Here is a 20,086-nt window from a genome sequence, read left to right on the forward strand (position 1 = left end):
CCACCCCCACCCCCCAGCCACCAGGGGCACCCTCCACCAGGCACCCACCCATGTCTCCCACCACCCCCACCCCCCAGCCACCAGGGGCAGCCTCCACCAGGCACCCACACATGTCTCCCACCACCCCCACTCCTCAGCAGTGCAGGGGCACCCTCCACCAGGCCTCCACCCATGTCTCCCACCACCCCCACCCCCCAGCCACCAGGGGCAGCCTCCACCAGGCCCCCACCCATGTCTCCCACCACCCCCACCCCCCAGCCACCAGGGGCAGCCTCCACCAGGCACCCACACATGTCTCCCACCACCCCCACCCCCCAGCAGTGCAGGGGCACCCTCCACCAGGCCCCCACCCATGTCTCCCACCACCCCCACCCCCCAGCAGTGCAGGGGCAGCCTCCACCAGGCCCCCACCCATGTCTCCCACCACCCCCACCCCCCAGCCACCAGGGGCAGCCTCCACCAGGCCCCCACCCATGTCTCCCACCACCCCCAGCCACCAGGGGCAGCCTCCACCAGGCCCCCACCCATGTCTCCCACCACCCCCACCCCCCAGCCACCAGGGGCAGCCTCCACCAGGCAGCCACACATGTCTCCCACCACCCCCAACCCCCAGCAGTGCAGGGGCACCCTCCACCAGGCCCCCACCCATGTCTCCCACTACCCCCACCCCCCAGCCACCAGGGGCAGCCTCCACCAGGCCCCCACCCATGTCTCCCACCACCCCCACCCCCCAGCCACCAGGGGCAGCCTCCACCAGCCCCCCACCCATGTCTCCCACCACCCCCACCCCCCAGCCACCAGGGGCAGCCTCCACCAGGCCCCCACCCATGTCTCCCACCACCCCCACCCCCCAGCCACCAGGGGCAGCCTCCACCAGGCCCCCACCCATGTCTCCCACCACCCCCACCCCCCAGCCACCAGGGGCAGCCTCCACCAGGCACCCACACATGTCTCCCACCACCCCCACCCCCCAGCAGTGCAGGGGCACCCTCCACCAGGCCCCCACCCATGTCTCCCACCACCCCCACCCCCCAGCCACCAGGGGCAGCCTCCACCAGGCCCCCACCCATGTCTCCCACCACCCCCACCCCCCAGCTACCAAGGGCAGCCTCCACCAGGCACCCACACATGTCTCCCACCACCCCCACCCCCCAGCAGTGCAGGGGCACCCTCCACCAGGCCCCCACCCATGTCTCCCACCACCCCCACCCCCCAGCAGTGCAGGGGCAGCCTCCACCAGGCCCCCACCCATGTCTCCCACCACCCCCACCCCCCAGCCACCAGGGGCAGCCTCCACCATGCCCCCACCGATGTCTCCCACCACCCCCACCCCCCAGCCACCAGGGGCAGCCTCCACCAGGCCCCCACTCATGTCTCCCACCACCCCCACCCCCCAGCCACCAGGGGCAGCCTCCACCAGGCACCCACACATGTCTCCCACCACCCCCACCCCCCAGCAGTGCAGGGGCAGCCTCCACCAGGCCCCCACCCATGTCTCCCACCACCCCCACCCCCCACCCACCAGGGGCAGCTTCCACCAGGCACCCACACATGTCTCCCACCACCCCCACCCCCCAGCAGTGCAGGGGCAGCCTCCACCAGGCCCCCACCCATGTCTCCCACCACCCCCAGCCACCAGGGGCAGCCTCCACCAGGCACCCACACATGTCTCCCACCACCCCCACCCCCCAGCAGTGCAGGGGCACCCTCCACCAGGCCCCCACCCATGTCTCCCACCACCCCCACCCCCCAGCCACCAGGGGCAGCCTCCACCAGGCCCCCACCCATGTCTCCCATCACCCCCACCCCCCAGCCACCAGGGGCAGCCTCCACCAGGCCCCCACCCATGTCTCCCACCACCCCCACCCCCCAGCCACCAGGGGCAGCCTCCACCAGGCCCCCACCCATGTCACCCACCACCCCCACCCCCCAGCACTGTGAGGCACACTCCACCAGGCCCCCACCCATGACTCCCACCATCCCCACCCACCAGCCACCAAGGGCACCCTCCACCAGGCCCCCACCCATGTCTCCCACCACCCCCACCCCCCAGCAGTGCAGGGGCAGCCTCCACCAGGCCCCCACCCATGTCTCCCACCACCCCCACCCCCCGGCCACCAGGGGCAGCCTCCACCAGGCCCCCACCCATGACTCCCACCACCCCCACCCACCAGCCACCAGGGGCACCCTCCACCAGGCCCCCACCCATGTCTCCCACCACCCCCACCCCCCAGCAGTGCAGGGGCAGCCTCCACCAGGCACCCACACATGTCCCCCTGCCCCCAGGTCCTGACGATACTCAATCATGGCAGTAATGAGCAGCATACCCAGCACAAACACCCAGTCAAGGATTGCATCCACCCACATAGTGAATGCAATTACATGATACAACCCCAATGGCAAGTATGTAAATGAACACATGTCCGTCACACACACATACACAATGGGTGCAAGTGAATGTCAAAACCCATATCATGACATGTATGAAACCAATGAGAAAATAACACAAGTGAAAGTAAAAATAAAAAATGTATTAAAGATGAAAAATAAGTAAACAAATCAAACATACAACAATGTGGATAACAAAAAAAATGGTCCATGTCCGAGAACAAAAGTAAAAATCAAAAAAACAAAGGAATACAAAAACAAATGTTGTCCAAAGCAATATCATGTAGAAGGAAAATAATGAAAAACCATTTCCTCATGGTGAACACAATAACAAATAAAAAAAAATGTATCTTCAAAAAGCAAACTATATACAGGAATGTTCAAGGGTCCATGAGCCCAACACCATGAATGAAACATACTACTACCTAATGAAAAAAATATATACAAAAAAGTGGCCATTGTCCAAGCGGTCCAAAATAATAAAAATAAATTAAGGAAACCTAACACTAACTAACTAAATAACTATATACAAAGGCAGCGGGCAAGTCCTGCGGCTCACTTGGTGATGTTGCTGGCCAGGGCATCATCGAACTCCATGTCGATGTCCTTGAGGCGGCACTCTGTCCTGGCCCCGAGGTCTCGCAGGGATAACCCCATGTTCAGCTCAAACTCCCTGCGAGCTTCCTCGAGGCACTCAGCCCGCCTCAACGCCCGACGCATGGAGAACTCCGCCCTGACCATGGCGAGCCGCTCCTCTTCCGCCCGCTGCCGCTCCGCACCTATCCGCTGGACCAACTGCTCCCACACGGAAGACACCACCATCCCAGGGTTGCCCTGCCCTCCGGCCGATGCCTGCCCCTCTGATCTTGATGGCCCCGAGCCATGATGCCCCCACGTCGAGCCCGCTGCTGCCTCCGACGCCACTGCCTCTGCCAGCACGACGGCATCCAGGCTGATGGAAACCACCGACGCCGTCGTGCACGTGCCCTGCCCGATGATGCTGTCACATCTTCCATCTGCTGGGGTCCAGTTGCTGTGTTGTCCACCCCTGCTGGACCTCCGACTCCCAACTGTGGCAGGGATGGGATCCCCACCGAGCTGGCTGCATTGGTCGGGGCAGGTCCACAGGGGGCCCTGGTGGCATCTGGGCCGGAAGACGGCAAGGAGAACTACTGGTGTATAGCCTGCACAGAGGAGGAGAGGGCCGCCAGATTGGCCAACACATGCAGGAAACCCCCGAACATGGCCGATCTCAATTGGGCCACGTCGGCACGGTGCACTTCGTGATGACGTGCGTGCTCCTCCCGGGAAGCACGCACGGCATCACGAATCACAGCCTTGCGCATCGTGACCCCAATCAGGACCTTCTCCACACGGCCAGGGGTTCCCACGTCCGCAGGTGGAGGGGAGTCAGGTGACATGGACATCCCCTCTACCTGCGGACGGGCCTGGGACGGGGCATCCCTGCTGGTGCATGGTGGTGCACTCACAGGGTCAGAGACAGCGACATGCACAGGCCCCTCCACGGTGACCTGTGCTGCCTCCTGCCCCTGCCCCTGGACTGCACCACTTGCACCAGCATGGATGCCCCCACCAGGCCCCATGTGTGCCCCAGTGGCGGCCTCCTCCTCCTCTGTGCAAACCACCAACCTGGATGGCTCCTCACCGTCTCCCACCGTAGCAGGCCCCTGTGGGGGCTCACCCACCCCTTCCGCTGCAGCTGTGGGGGCATCCCCGCCGCCTTGCTCCACAGCGCCGTCTCCGCCCTCTTCTTCACTAGCCGCTGCGTAGAGGGAGACAAAGAACACAAGCATCAGGGTACTGTACAATGGTCCCCTAGACAGGAAGCAATAGCAGATGAGCACCACTGTCAAAGTACACTTCCATCATGTCCCTCCACAACACATGGGTCAGTCCAGGCAAAACACACACAGTAACAGGCATGGTGCATGCCATGGACATTTCCATGCATGTCCAATGGACTCTTGAAACATTCAATGATATGTAACTCACATGCATCATGGCTCATGCCTATCACATGCACACACTTCACCTCAGTCACATCCATCTGGCCCCAAACACAACAAACACAGCGGATACAAGGGTAATTTGGCTGCTCCACTGAATCTGTGCATTGTCACACACATGTGTCATGCATCCATGGCATGCACAAGTCACAGACACGCAGGTCAGGCACACAGACATGGCTACCACATATGTACCTGGCATCAGCACCCATCCCTCACCCCCACCCATGTCCCGGCACAGAGACTGGCATGCTCTCATGTTCAAAATCTGCATAGGGCTCCCCATGCGGCATTTGAACACATGCAACAACCATGTGGGTCACACATCACTGGTTGCACATGCATTACCATGATGTCCCTGCACACATACATGCATACATGGCCTATGGCACACATACAGGCAAGTATCATAGACCCAGCACACAGCAACATGCCCTGTCTCACACAGTAATGCTTGGACACTTACCGCTCAACTCCAGACGGGCCTCCCTCTCAAGGATCTGGGCGTGGAGCGCTGGGCGTACGCGTTCCAGGACCCTCATCTGGATGGAACTCATGCGGCCCCGGCCCCCCTCCACGAGGCGCCGGGCCTTCACAAGGGTCCTGGACCTCAAGTCCTCCCAGCGCTTCTTGATCTTCTGGATGTTGAGGGTTGCCACCCCCTCCGCGTTGATGGCAACCACACAGTCGGCCCAGATCCTCTCCCGTCCTTCCTTGCTGGCGCGGGACGATCCAAAGAGGGCATCATACTGCCCCAGGACATGCTCCACCAGGACACCAACTTCGGTGGCAGTGAAGCTGGTGCCCCTCTGCCCCTCTGGCCTGGGGTTGCCACTGGTGCCAGATGTGGAAGTGCCCGACATGGCAACCCCAGAGGCAGGTGTGGGTGGGCAACTGGGTCCTGGGGCTGGGCTGTGGAGCGATGTAATCCCAGTCGGGAGTCTTCAGTTCCAGCAGGGGTGGACACAGCAACTGGACCCCTGCAGATGGTTGATGTGCAGGCACCAAATGGCAGGGCACAGTGGCAGCAGGCAGGCAGGCAGGCAGCAGCAGATGGCACGTGGGAGGCTGCTCGGGGCACTGGGGGCAGTAACTCGGCCTTCTGGGCAGGAGCGTGGTCTTCCGTGTGTTTTCGCGTGGCCAGCTTGATACGGAGTGATTTGGCACGTGAAAATCCGGCACGTCAGCGTGAAATCCGAGGAAAGGCCCTTAGCGCGTAAGCGGGTCAGCACGCATACGCGATTCTATTGGTCCAGAGTCCCTCAGCGCGTAAGCGCGTATGTGACGTGACCCGCACGGGTGTTCCCCACTCAGCACGTGATGACGGAGCACACGTGTAAATACTGCACATCAGAGTGTCATCACGTGTAATTGGACAAAAGTGCGCGTACACGCGATTGGCCTATGTACGTGTATTTCAGGGGTGCGCGGGCACTTACACACGCAAGTACGTCAGCGCACCTGTATCCCGTGGTGCGTGGGAATTTCACACGCTATTGGACTGGGAACCAGGTGTGCGCGGGTCACACGCTCGCCTAGAACACGTGCAAAGCATGAATTTGCGCACTTTAACAATAACAAGCTCAGACGCCAGGATGAACATACCGTTCCTAGCAGCAGTGGCAGTGGGCTACCAAAGGAGGAGGAGGAGGATAGTCAGGGCCAGAATATTCACACCCAGAACCAGCCTTTTCGGGATGCCTGATGACCAGGTGTATGGAAGGTACAGGTTTCCACCACACATAATACTGGACCTGGTGAGTGAGTGGGAGGATGACCTCACATCACCCACCCTGTGCTCCCAAGCACTCAGCCCCCTGGAGAAGTACCTCAATGTACTGCACTTCTTAGCCACTGGATCATTTCAGCGGACAAGTGCCATAGTGGGTGGGGTGTCACAGGCCACCCAGTCACGCTGCCTATACCAGGTCTTGAACATCATCACTGCACGCTCATCAGTCCGCAGGCACATATACCTGCCCAGAACACCTGCAGAAAGGCATGCTGCCGCCCTGGATTTTTACGGTGTGGCACGATTCCCCAAAGTGCTAGGTGCCATCGACTGCACCCATGTGGCTCTACGTCCCCCCAGGGCATCTGAGCACATCTATAGGAACCGCAAGCACTGGCATTCCATCAACGTGCAGGTATTATGTAATGCCAAGGGAATCATCACCTCAGTATATGCCAACTATCCCGGGTCCACCCACGACAGCTTCATTTACCGAATGTCCACCCTATGCCGGGACCTAGAAGCTGGGCGGCATGGCGATACATGGCTGCTTGGTGAGTATGTATGCCACTGCACATGCATGCATGTTGGATACTGAGCAAGGTCACAACCCCACCAATGATACCAATCACCACCTCCACAGGGGACAGTGCCTACCCTCTCAGCCCCCACATGATGACGCCAATTCGGAACCCCACCACGCCACCCGAGGTAAGATATAACACAGCCCACATTACAACCCGGGGTATAGTGGAGCGCACATTCGGAGTGCTAAAGTCACGCTTTCGCTCCCTTGACCGTTCTGGCGGGCAGCTGTTATACGCTCCCCCAGTAGTGTGCAGGATCATAGTGGCAGCAAGTGTCCTGCACAACGTTGCAACACGCCGGGGCCTGGCCGTGGACATGGTGGTGGCACCACATCCCCAACCACATGCACAGCCGCTGCGCATGGGAGGGGAAAGGGCACGGGGGGAGCAGCCCGTACACAGCTAGTGGCTAATTACTTCACATAGTAATCACACCCCTGTGGACTGCACACTGGCCTGGCACATTCCATCTGACAATCAATGATGACTCAACCTGACACTGATCCTGAATGTCTGGAGATTCAACCGTGAAAAGCATATCAGCCTGAGATTGTTCACCTGGAAGTGTTACAATGTGTGCATCCCTACCCACACACACCACCAATGCAGTTTTGTGAAGAAACACATTCAAGCAGCTAAAATGAATACCCACTTGCTAAATGCAACAAGAGGACAGTGCCATGTCACCCAACCCATCCACAGCACCGCCACACAACACACCGTGCCATGTCATGCTATGTGCAGGTAAACAAAGTAATCCCCACAACATGATAAGTGTCGCGATGTACAGTGTCCCCAATTGAAACTTGCTACACCTGAAATGCTCACTGTAATGCAGGACCAACAACAAACTTGAGCAGGTACTACCATTGACATGACTTCACTAATGTAATAAATCAGTAGTCTCACCACCTGGAAATGCCTGCACTCCCACCACTTCCAACTGTACAGTGTTGGCGCCATGTAGAGTTGTAGGTGCACTGCTGCCAACAAGGACCCCATCTCCAGACTAGAGGGCCTTGTGTAGACATGAGGAAGGGGCCTGCAAATTGGGAGGCAGACACAGATGATGAGTTACACATCAATGCAACATGCAGTGTACAACACAACAGCAATATGCACTAGGAATGTATACACAGTATTGACTAGACTACCCACACATGTAGTGGGAGTCCAATGTCACCATGTACTTCAATGTCACTTGGGCACACCCTTTGCAAGCCCATGGAAACGGGAAGCAGGAGGGGTGTGTGTGACTCAAACCCAGGCATCTGAACCTAATACATGACAAGCCTGCGTGTGCCCAGCCACAATGCAGCGTATGCCCACAGGAACCACGGAAGCCAACAAATTGTCCCAAAAAAATTGGGAAAAATATAAAAATAAAAATAAAAATAAAAATAATAAAAAATCAAAAATGGCCATTAATGGGCCCGGGGGGGTTGGGGAGGCCACCCAGGAGGTCCGAGGACAAGGTGCACACCAAAACCCACCTGTGTGGATCCTGGGAAAAAAAACACCTCCATGGGCTCATGGCCCACACGGCTACCCTATTGTGGGAGTATCACTGCTGTCGCTATTATGACCCTGTGCAGCTGCATCCGGAGGTGGTTGCACTATGGGAGGCAGCCCACGCAAGGCCCTACTCTGTTCCTCCATGGCTGCAAGCATGCGGGTGTGGTAGGTCTCGTTCTGGAGGATGAGGGTGCGGAGGTCCCCATGCAACAACTCACGGGATGCCCGGACCTCCGCCCTCGTTGCTTGCATCTCAGCTGAGAGCGTACGGGTGAGACGCTCCAGCTGCTGTTCTGTCCTTTGGTGTGTTGAAGCCTCAAGCTCAACAAGAGTCGTCCTGAGTTGATGTAGCTCCTGCCTCAGGGCTTCCCTGTGGCCCTGGGACTCTATGGAGATGGCCTCCTGCAGAGTCGCCAGTGCCGCCCGCCTGTCCCTGTTGGACGCCAACATGTCCTCCCTGTGTGACTGGCAGATGGAGTCGGTTGCCTGCTCTAGTCGCTCCATCAGCCTTTCAGGGGGGACAATGGAAGTGGCCACCCTATCCATGGCCTGAGCCATCATCTCGGATGATGCTGCCTGTTGGGTAGCCATACCGTAAATGGATTGCTCCCATGCGGTATTGCCAGGTGGCGTACGGCCACCACGTCGGCGGGCACCACACCTGTCTGGGGCAAGGCGGACTGCGCCTTGCTGTGCCGGCACTGCCTGAGGCTGCAGGACTGCATTCCCCCTCTGATCTGCTGGCCCAGGAACAGGATCAGATGTCGCGGAGTGTGACCCTGCATCCGTAACCACCAAAGGCCTAGCTGTCAACACTGACATCCCCATTGAGGGTACTGACCCTGGTGCAGGTGGGTGGGACAGAACAGAATCCCTCCCTGGAACACTCACCTGCGACGGCACGTAGGTCTCATCATCCGAATCAACAGCTGAGTACAGCTCGGGGGAGGTGCAGCCAGAGACACCCCTTGAGAGCACGACCTGCAGCACTTGTGGGTTCTCACCCACCAGCACACCACGTCCCTCACTGGTGGATGGTCGGCCCTCGGACCCCTCCTGGCTCTGCACCATCTCCACAACCCCAGCAGTATCAGGTGCGTCTTCCCCTGCAAAGACATAATAACAAAGAAATGGAAACAGCCATTAGCACCATGGCACACAATGAGGGCTGAGAAGCAAGAGAACCAGTACTTGATTGACACATGTCCCACATGACTAAGACCCTCCCATGCATGCACCCTCCCTGCGTATGAAGGGCAGGCAAATGGCACACACTGATGACACAAAGATGGAAGAAGAACACATTTTCTGCATGCTGCCTGGCAGTGGCATCACACATTGGCCTGTGATTGCCAGGTGACACACACATGCCATCACACAGATGGCATGTACCATTGCTATTGAGTGAAGATGGAGAGAAAGGCAGCACTTATTCATTCAGTCCAGTTCCCGCATGCAATAGCTTTTCTAATACAAACAGGTCTGATTTTTCACCTGGAGCTGCCAGTCCAATATGGTCCAATTGCACAGGGACATGTGTGAACATATGATATCCAGGTAACAAAGTCACTCCACTTTACCATAGCCATGCCAGACATGTGACTAGAGGAATGCCTAGTATAAGTGGTGGAATGCAAACAATCTGTCTGAATGAACATAGAAAAATAAGCAACAATTTTGTGGCAAGGTGACACTTCAAGGGCAACTGGGGTGCTGTTGGGCTAGATGTCTACTGTTGGCAGAAGGGATACTGCAATGGCCATATGCAGCTGCGCAGGATGTATTGCATGAAGCACATGGCTGACCCATACGACTCAGGCGCACACACTCTCACCTGGCACACAAACAGATGCCCTCACACACACACCATGCACATGGATGACACACACATGCATGTGCACTCACCGGACAATGCCTCGTAATCAAGCAGATCTCCCACGCCTTGGATCTGTTCCTCCGTGACGTAGGTCCCAGCGACTGACTCATGTGGAGTGAGTTCCATGTCTAATACTGGAGACCCACCTCCAGTCACTAGAGTTGCGGCATGACTTGAGGCCAGCTTCTTCTTTGCCCTGCGCTTTAGGTCATTCCAGCGCTTATAGCAATCATTGGCTGTGCGCCTCACGATTCCAAGGGCACTTACGATGTCCGCAACGGTCTGCCAGTGTGCCTGGCGTTGTGCAGGTGTGGTCTTGGATCCTGCAACAATGACCATCTCGTTATCATGTCCGGACACATACTCGACAAGTGCATTCAGTTCGTCATCCGTGAAGCTGGGCTTCCTCGACGGGCCGGACTGTGTAGCCGTGTCTGGGGCATCAGCCTGTGCCGGACGAGCACTCTTCCTCTTCCGCTTGGAAGGTGGTGGTGATCCTGAGTGTCCTGCGCCGCTCTGGACACTAGGGGCAGGAGCCCTGGTGGGCTCTGTATCAGGTGTGTGGGATTGCACACTCAGCATGGGAGTTGGTGCAGGCATTGGCTCAAGTGTAATGGTGTCAGGGGGAATGTCAGCAGGATGGACTAGGACCGACACTGTCCTGGCTGGGTGTGTGAGAGCTGGGGTGGATGGAGCCGCAGCTGCCCCTGTAGCCTCTCCGCCCTGCCTACTTGGGGCAGCAGATGACCTTGCTGCCCCAGATCCACGTGGCATGATGGCATCAACGTGCACCAGCGCACGTGTCGTAGCCCTGCTGACCTCGAAGTCAGCCATGGAGTCAGCCAGGTCTGGTGCCACAATGGGCTGGTCCAACAACGGCTGAGCATGGATGGTGTCAGCCACATCAGCCTCAATGGGAGGGGGGAGGGGGGGATTATGGGTGCCCTTGACTGGTCCTCCACACATGGGGGGACAGGCTCACCCTGCAAGTTACGACCACGTCCCCTACCGGATCCACCACGGCCACCACTTGTGGCTCTTCCACCTTTGCCACCCTTACGGAATCCTCGCCTCCCAGCCATGGCACTGATATTAATGTGCGAATGGGAGTGGCTGTAGACTATTGTCCTGGGCAATTGGGGGTCAAAGGGGTTGGGTACCAGATGGTAATTGTACCCTAGTGCTCTAGCAAGGCTGAATGTAACCCCTGGGGAAAGATGACGGGTCACGCAACGCACAGGAGGCCCAAAAAAGGGAGATGACGTGCACGCAACCCCTCCTAGACCACGTGTGCAGAAAGAAAAACCTGCACTACGCTGTGGCACCCAGTAACACAAGAATGAACGTATGCGTGTCACACGCAGCCTAGAATGACCTCTGAAGGGGTAGGCTACACACGGGGCAAGCACAGATGTTAGATACGTGTGTGACTCACCGTCTGCCAGGTAAAAGAGCGTGAAAAATGAGCGCGTTCGGTTGGCAACACCCCCGCCAAAAGAAGATATGTACGCTGTCTGAGGAGACAGGACAACAGTAGAAGGGAACACTGTTTGAGGGAACAGGCCCAGGTAAACCAGTACAAGAGAAAAAAGAGAAAAAGCTGTCAGAGGTAACAGGGAGTACGAACTGGAAACGCCGTGAAGTAAATCGCGTGTGAAACGACAAGAAGTACAGAATTCACCCACTCGCTCTCCACGAAAAGCACGTACAAGGAATTGGTGTTCTACACGTACCTTATATGCAGGCCCACACGTACAGCGTCACTTACGTGGCGTGTACGTGCTAGGCCCATTCCCACCAATTACACGCTTTGACACTTCTGCGTGTAGGTCCATTTTCACCAATTACACGCTTTGACACTTCTGCGTGTAGGTCCATTTTCACCAATTACACGCTTTGACACTTCTGCGTGTAGGTCCATTTTCACCAATTACACGCTTTGACACTTCTGCGTGTAGGTCCATTTTCACCAATTACACGCTTTGACACTTCTGCGTGTAGGTCCATTTTCACCAATTACACGCTTTGTAACTTCTGCGTGTAGGGCTATTTCCACCAATAACACGCTTTGAGACTCGGACGTGTCACGCAACTTATTCCTGCGCGTGCACGTGACTTCATAGACGCGCATACGCTGGTGACGCGTTTACGCGCTAAGGGCCTTTCATCGATTTACACGCAGACGTGTGGGATTTTCACGTGCAAAATCACTCCGTATCAAGCTGTCCACGCGTACATACACGAAAGACCACGCTCCTGCCCAGGAGGCCAAATTACTGCCCCCCAGAGCCCTGAGCACGCTCCCACCTGCCATCTGCTGCTGCCTGACTGCCTGCTGCCCACGTGCCCTGCCATTTGCTGCCTGCACATCAGCCAGGGGTGCTGTTGCTGTGACCACCCCTGCTGGAACCAAAGGCTCCCGACTGGTTTTCCGTCGCCCCACAGCCCAGCCCAAGGACCCAGTTGCCCACCCACTCCTGCCTCTGGGGTTGCCATGTCGGGCACTACAACATCTGGCACCAGTGGCAACCCCCGGCCAAGGAGGCAGAGGGGCACCAGCTTCAGTGCCAGGGAAGTTGGTGTCCTGGTGGAGCATGTCCTGGGGCAGTATGATGCCCTCTTCGGAAGGTTGCGCGCCGACAAGGAAGGACGGACTCGGATCTGGATGGACATCGTGACTGCCATCAACGCGGAGGAGGTGGCAGTCCGCGACTACGAACGTGTCAGGAAGCGCTGGGAGGACTTCAGGTCCAGGACCCTCAACAAGGCCCGGCGCCTCATGATGGCAGCAGATGCTAAGGGGCGGGCGGGGCCACTTGTCGGAAGATCAGATGAGTGTCCTGGAACGCAGATCCCCAGCGCTCCACATCCAGGTCCTTGAGAAGCAGACTCGTCTGGAGTCGAGCGGTAAGTGTACATGCATTCTGATTGTAAGCTGTGCGTGTGGTGGTGTGCCAGGAGTGTGCAGGTTGAACATGTATTTTCATGTGGCCAAGTAGGGGGTGTGTACAGGGCTGTGAGGGTGACACATGCGATGGGTCTCATGTGTGACACATGGATGGTGCTTGTGTGTGTGGCCTTGCATGGCACAGGATGTGGAGGTATGATTGTCAGGTGTGACATGGATGTCAATCGAGACACTGCGACAGTTGGCGGAGGTGTACACATGCATGCAGGTTTGGTGTTGTGTGTGCATGTGTAGTGTACTCCCTATGTTGCATGTGATGTGTGGATGACCTTTGGCTGCCCATGCTGTTGTATGTGAATGGATGGTGCTGGCTGTTGCATTATGGCTGTGGTATGGCTCATGTGTGCAAGTTGGAATAACATGTTGTTGGGGATTGTGATGGCATGTGTGAGGTTTACCAATGCCACTCATGTATAACTGTCATGTGTGTATGAGTCCATTTTACAGTGCCCTGATGCCTGTGTTTTCTTTCTCCCTGTCTGCAGCGTCAACTGATGAAGAGGGCGGAGAAGGTGCTGTGGAGCACAGCGGCAGGGGTCGCACCACCAGCCGGAGACGCAAGGCCCGGATCCCCTCCCAAGTTGTGATCTCGTCGGGGAGTGAGGAGTCTGGTGCCACCTCCCAGGCCGCAGCTGGCGAGGGGAGGTCCAAGAGGCGGAGGTCGGAGTTGGACTCCCCGGCAGCAGAAGGGGCAGCTGGGACCCCACAGGGCCCAACGGGGGAAGATGGCACGGAGTCATCCAGGTTGGTGGGGGCCTGGTGGAGGGTGCCCCTGGTGGCTGGGGGGTGGGGGTGGTGGGAGACATGGGTGTGGGCCTGGTGGAGGGTGCCCCTGGTGGCTGGGGGGTGGGGGTGGTGGGAGACATGGGTAGGGGCCTGGTGGAGGCTGCCCCTGGTGGCTGGGGGGTGGGGATGTTGGGAGACATGAGTGGGGGCCTGGTGGAGGGTGCCCCTGGTGGCTGGGGGTTGGGGGTGGTGGGAGACATGAGTTAGGCATGAGTGGGGCCTGGTGGAGGCTGCCCCTGGTGGCTGGGAGGTGGGGGTGGTGGGAGACATGAGTTGGGCATGAGTGGGGGCCTGGTGGAGGGTGCTCCTGGTGGCTGGGGGGTGGGGGTGGTGGGTGACATGGGTGGGGGCCTGGTGGAGGGTGCCCCTGGTGGCTGGGGGGTGGGGGTGGTGGGAGACATGGGTGGGGGCCTGGTGGAGGCTGCCCCTGCACTGCTGGGGGGTGGGGGTGGTAGGAGACATGGGTGGGGGCCTGGTGGTGGGTGCCCCTGGTGGCTGGGGGGTGGGGGTGCAGGGGGACATGAGCAGGTGTGCAGTGTAGTCCCCTGTTTTGTGGGCTGCCTGCAGGGGCCGTGGAGGGTGTACAGGGAACACCTGTGAGGACCCACCCAGCCTAATCGCGTGTGATAATTCCCACGCACCCCTGTAATACACGTACCCAGCAAAATGGCGTGTGATAATTCCCACGCACCCCTGTAATTCACGTACCCTGCCAAATCGCGTGTGATAATTCCCGCGTACCCCTGTATTACACGTGCCCTGGCTAATCGCATGTAAGACTTCACGCGTACCCCTGTAATACACGTTCCCTGGACAATCGCGTGTTGAACTTCCCGCGTACCCCTGTAATACACGTACCCTGGCTAATCGCGTGTAAAACTTCCCGCGTACTCCTGATATGAAGGTTGCCCGCTTTGCGTTCCTTGTTTGGCAGCCCTGTAAACTGGTCCAGGGTTAGCGCAGCCCTTTGCGATGATTTAGCGATGTTGATGGCTTTTCCTTGCGCGAGGGCGTTCTTGGGGGCGTTACTGGCGCTGCTGCAGGCTCGCTGCGATACTCTGCGCCACGGCTGGTTTGGGAGCATGAAATCCATGAATATGCTGTGCGCGGAAATCGGTTTTAGCGCACGTGCCTGGGGCACACAATCGCACGCGGACACTCTGCGCCAGCCGCTTGCGACACTTTTCTGCGAAATTCTATGAATTACCCTCTAAATCTGAAGAGGAAACTGGATATTTTGGAAGCAAAGGATCTTGAGAGCAGATTAGGCAATGATGAGACAGGAAGATCAGACGTATTAACAAAGTGCAATGTTTCCGAACCTCAAATCAGCGTGACAGGACTTGAAGAGTTCAGATAATGCTGACAGAGGAGTGCACTCCTCAGTGTAATAGGCATGCCCTACAATATGAAACATTGTGCTGCAACATGACTAACTGCACACAATGGCAGCATGAGGAAGGGTCTGTCTCTTTCATGTCTAATTCTTTTTTAGTATTTCCAAATATGGATTTGAAATGAAGGCCTCCCATTTTAGGGCAAATGCCACTTCGACCACACATTCCTAGAAACACTTTTTTCACCCTTTTGCTCTCTTTTGCTATATTCTGTTCTACGTATCCAATGTAGATACATTCACCTACTAAATGATGTGATGTTGTATGATATTTTATTTATATCGCACCCATACACAAGTGTTTCAAGGCGCGACGGGGCAAAGGAGTGATACAAGAGAGGACCAAACAACGATCTGACTAGGCCCAGTGACATTGAGACTGCGCATGTGCAGGGGAGAGGGAAGGTGGGAAAGTGCAAGGGGGAGGGGAGGAGTGGGAAGTGTTGAACTTGTGAACAAAACAACAACAGGTAGTGTGGCCAGAAGGAGGCAAGTGCAAGAATTAAGCAGACCCTCCAGCTTATTGCGATTTTGCGATCCCGCAAAATGCTGCGAAAACGGCCGTTTTGCGCAAAATGCCGCAAAAATGCCCGTTTTGTGCAAAAACAGCATCTTTAAAAAAAAAAAAAACATTTTACATTTTTTTTTTTAAGTAATCTGCAAAAAATACTGTTTTGAAAAAAAGAATCCTCAGGGTGCCAGGTTCTCAACTTTTTTTTTTTTTTTATTTACACAAGAAATGAAATCACTTGCGCCCCAAAAATTGCAGCCCAATCCACAAGGGACACATGAATGGGCACATTTTATATGCGCGCCCATTCAGATGGCCTTTTTCACCTCCTTGATCAAATAAAGTGGCGTTTCTGTCAATTTAAAAGCACATCCCTCATTTCCAAGCAAGATGCACTTTTAAATGTGCAGAAATTGTAGGCAACCCTACGCGCACGGGATGTGGGGCTGCCACTGCATGACAGGGTCTTTCCTGACCCTGTTATGCATTTCTTTTAAGGTATGAACCGCTGCTGAGTCGCTTGCATTTCTGTTCCTCAAACAGGATAAAAATGCATTTTTTGGGTCACATTTTACAGCGGCAGGCACCTAGAGTGCCTGTCCCTGTGAAAGGCGCTGGGAGCTTGCAGAACACTGTCGGGAGAGCGATTCTATTCAAAGTACTGCCCATTTTGATGACAAAAATCTATCGAATGTTACAATTTGACCAATTACGTCCAGTACTATTCGATTGATTTTTATAAATACTGAACATGTGTTGCGGGGGTGTCACACACTCCCCTTGTTTAGTATTTTTGGTCTAGGGTGGTTGCAGAAGTGTTTTCCCCTTTTTCCTCAAAATTGGAGGCGGGGACAGAAAAAAAAGAAAATAACGAAAAAAGGACCCTGCAGAGTCGGATCCGACCCGCGTTAGAGGGACGGATCCGACCCGCGTTAGAGGGACGGATCTGGCACCGCAGGGTTGCAGGGGAAGCGGCAGCGACCAAGCAGTTAAGTAGGGGAGGGGGTCGGGTGGTGGTGAAAGGTACATTTTGGGTTGTTTGGCTGAAGTGCAAATCAGTTTGCAGCAAAATTGACTACGGTCAATTCCGCCGCAAATAATTACACTTCGGTCAAACAACCCAGAACACCATTCAAGGCAGCTGCCAGCGCACAATTTGCGCTACAGCTCAAGCCTGTGGAAATGCGCCGGTCACCTTTGAGAATAAGGTGACCTGCTCATTTCCAAAAATGGGTTGTCTAAAAATAGCATATCCTCCGTTCTTTTTTTAAATGCCCCATCATTTGAGGAACTGGGTCAAAATCTACATTTAAAAAGAAATAAAAAAAATGGTTGCACTATGAGAGAGAGGGAGAGTGATGGGTGAGATGTGAAGTGATGGGCAAGAAAGCAGAGGAAGAGCTGTGGGTCAGAGGAGGAAGTGCTGCACAAGAGAGCAGAGGAAGCAGTGATGCGGTGGGCCAGAAATCTGAGAGCGAGCAGAGGTACAGAAAGTAGAGGAAGCGGTTGGCCAGAAAGAGGCAGTGAGCTGCAGATTGGGAAAAAGGATGAGGGAAGAATGTGATAGAATGGGAGAAAAGATGCAAGATGCAGAAGCAGCACAAAAGAATGAAGGACTGTATATTGAGGGAGGAATTGTAGAGTGTAAGGTGTGAGTTGGGAGTATGATTTGGAGTGTGGCAGGGGCTGGGCAGTGCAGATTGTGACTTGACAGTGTGACATAGCATGTGAGTATTTGTATGACAGAGTGAGAGGTTAAGGAATGTAAGTTGTGATGGAGAGTTGGTGAGATGTGTGTGGGTGTTTGGGGGATTGGAGAACATCGAAGGGGAATATTTTCAGCATTACAATTGATAATGATCAATTTAGTTAATACTATTAAATAGGCATGAACATTAAACCAGAAATGTAGCCAAATCAAACACTGTTCTGCCAAGCCAGAGACATCTGGGACTCTTCTTATTAAATTAATACAAAAGACACATAATAATGATACCCTGGCTCTCTTCTAGCCTTGCACTCTACCTATTTCCTGCAATGTGGCAATTTTACACCCTCCAGTTAATACAAAATGTCCCGCAAAAATGCCGCAATAAATAAAGGTTTGTGCCGCAAAATTTGCCATTTCATGCTGAAAAATTTGCCATTTCATGCCGCAAAATCCTGGAAGGTCTGATTAAGCGCAGACAACGGGCGTCTGATAAGTGTGGGTAAGGGGACTGTAGGGTTGCAGATACAGAGCCAAGTGCAAAGGATTGCCAGGAGGTAGTGTCGGTATGCAGCTGGGTGGGCAGGGATCTGGGCCACAAATTCAGAGGGTAGCCAGATGCCCAGTGCAGAAACAGAGAGAGATCAGCTATGGAGAGGAAGAGAGAAGGCAGAAGCAAAGAGGAAGGTCTTGAGGTGCTCCCTTAGGCAGGGAGGCTGTTCCAGAGGGAGGCTCCAGCCAAAGAAAGAGATCTACCACCAACTTGTTGCCTGGAGAAGCGACTGACCCTGAGGGAGTTGGAGGAGGAGCAAAGCACTCGAGTAGGAAGGTATTTCTGAAGGGAGAGTTGAAGGTATTGAGGCACCAGAAGGCCTTGTGGACAATGCAGAGGGTCTTTAACTTAATCCTTGCAGCCACTGGGAGTCAATGAAGGGATTTCAGGGCTGGAGTGATACGATCCCTGGGCTTGAGGACAAGGGGCCTCATTACGACCCAGGCGGATTTCGCGGTGCTAAATGCACCGCGAAGCATGGCGGAAAGCCGCCGATAGCGCCATGGGGGTTGGCGGATTTACCGCCCCATTCCGACCTCGGCGGAGCGGTAAATCCCCAATCCCCATTCTGCCCTTCCCCATTCCCATTTTTGCCCCATAGGGTATAATGGGAGTGGGGAAGGAGTTAATTACGCCACCGTAAAATACGGTGGCGTAATTAACAACGAGGTCCCGTAGCGCCATGGTTTTCTCCGGCTGGTAAAACCAGGCGGAGAAAACCTCCATGGCGCTACGGGAACTCGTAGTATGGCGGAGAGGTACGCCATGCACTACGCTGGCGTAATACCCTCTCCGCCAGGGTCCTAATGAGGCCCAAGGACAAGTCTTGCAATCCTGTTCTGGATAAGTTGAAGAGGGTGGAGAGTGGTAGCTGGCAGATTTAGGAAGAGGCTCTTGCAGTAGTCCAGCCTAGAGATAACCAGAGCTCTAGAGACAGTGAGCTTCTCTGGGAAGGAGAGGAAAGGAAGAATACCCCTGAGGAGATACAGTTGGAAGTTTGACTTCTTAAAGACATCAGAGATGTGTGGAGAAAAGGAAAGAGAGGAGTCATAGATGGCCCAGAGGTTCTTAGCCCCACCAATCCAGCTGTTTGGTTAAAATATAGACTTTAAAGAAAATGTAGATCAAAATATATAATCCTCTTGATCTTTGGGTTAGAAAAGTAAACAGGCCAAAACAATCAGTCTTCTGTCCTTTTTATTTATGTTGGTCAAACTAATTCCAGCCAGCAGCAGAAATTATGTTATGTAATCTGAGCAACAACTACTTGCACTGGCCAACAGACACCATTAGTAAACAAATCTGATGGGTCTGATAACATCTTATGCTCCCATATGGCTAGTGTTGAATCCATGCTGTAAAAACCCACTATGGAGCAGCCAAAAAGCAACATATAAGTTCTGATTTACAAAGGTTTTTTTTTATCAAAGGGAAGCACCTGTTGAAAATAGGTTTGTAATGCAGGCCCATAGAGTGCAATGAAAAAATCCAAACAGATTGAATGAGATTGTGGCCTGTGGCCACCGGGGCGAATATTGAAGAGCATAGAAGAAGCTATAGTCAACCTGGACTTAAACATATTTTTTTAATAGCCTATATTTTGCCCAAATCCCCTACATTGTAAAAATAGCATAATACATAATTGTTCTCCTTTTTGTGTCAGTGTTTAAAATACTGTGGCACGTTAAGTTTAGCTATGCCCAAGTTATGAGTCGGTACTAACAAAGTGTTTCTCGTAGTCTAACTGCAGTCGAATTGAGATGCAAATGCATGTAGTTTAAACAAGTCTGAATTTCACACAAACGTGATCAGATGTTTAAACTGTTCATTCTGAAATTCTATGTGCAAAAATAAATATTAAAAACATTGTACGAGAAAGGAAGATGTTTGCTCGTCCCACACCTCTTTTATACCTTATATAGAACAATACAATGTGAAAACACGTGCTAATAGAGTTATGTTACTAGTTTAAGTGTATACATTTTGGGAATGCCAACACCAAGGTTCAGCCTATTATTAGACACTGAACATACAATAAA

Source organism: Ambystoma mexicanum, chromosome 7p (genome assembly GCF_040938575.1).
Source record: "Ambystoma mexicanum isolate Mex_15411 chromosome 7p, UKY_AmexF1_1, whole genome shotgun sequence".
Taxonomy (NCBI): domain Eukaryota; kingdom Metazoa; phylum Chordata; class Amphibia; order Caudata; family Ambystomatidae; genus Ambystoma; species Ambystoma mexicanum.